The following is a 1,082-nucleotide window of genomic DNA, read 5'->3' as shown; positions in this document are numbered from 1 at the left end:
TATTAATAAGCAGTAAATTAGGAGTTAATTAAGGCAAAAGTTGTAGTTAATAGAGAATGTTCCCTATACTGTAGTGCAGTGGTTTTCAAACCTGTCCTGGAGGACCCCCAGCCCTGCACACTTTGTATGTATCCCTTATCAGACACAGTTCTTGCAGTCTCTACTAACAAGATGATGAGTTGAATCAGGTGTGTTAGATGATGGAGACATACAAAATGTGCAGGGCAGGGGTCCTCCAGGACAGGTTTGAAAACTCCTGCTGTAGTGTTACTGTAATATTGTGTTCTATGTATATGAATACTGTACATTTGCTACTTAAGTGTTCATCTGATTATGTCTTTAGAATTTAAAAGTTAATAATCTTTCAGTAATTCATAATGGGGTTATGGGAAAGATATAAGCATTAAGTCTAAGACTGTGTTTTTGATTTGGTAGTCTAGCAAATATTGTATGTACTGGTAATAGCAGTCTTAGGTAAGATTTTAAAGTATGTCATTGTATATTGCATATTGTTTACTTATTTAAACTTAATATTATTATTATTCTGTTTTCTTCTGAGACTGAATTTTTCAACTCTTAAAGGGGTCATATGATGTTGCTAAAAAGAACATTATTTTGTGTATTTGGTGTAATGCAATGTTTATGCTGTTTAAGGTTAAAAAAAAAACACATTATTTTCCACATACTGTACATTATTGTTTCTCCACTATGCCTTTCTGAAACTCGTCCATTTTTTTCAAAGCTCATCATTCTAAAAAGCGAGGTGTGCTCTGATTGGCCAGCTATCCAGTGTGTTGTGATTGGTTGAATGCCTCAAGCGTGTGACGGAAATGTTATTCAAACTCGCGTTTGAATCGTCAGTGGCAAATCCTTTAAATATGTAAACGTACTTACAGGCTGTGAGTCAGAAGCGCCAGACTGTCCTTGCAAAGTTGGAATTGCCCCACTTTATAGAAACAGCCTTTGTGCACAGAAGCATTGTAGGCTACTGGTTCAGGAAACAGTCCTCGTCCTCCGTAAAATGCGCTGCACACATCTGAATATTTGGGTTGAACTGTTCTGGAACAGTGTTGTAAATACAA

The sequence above is a fragment of the Sinocyclocheilus anshuiensis genome, unplaced genomic scaffold, assembly GCF_001515605.1.
Source record: "Sinocyclocheilus anshuiensis isolate Anshui unplaced genomic scaffold, SAMN03320099.WGS_v1.1 scaffold451, whole genome shotgun sequence".
In the NCBI taxonomy this organism is placed as follows: Eukaryota; Metazoa; Chordata; class Actinopteri; order Cypriniformes; family Cyprinidae; genus Sinocyclocheilus; species Sinocyclocheilus anshuiensis.
This window is presented reverse-complemented; position numbering follows the sequence as displayed.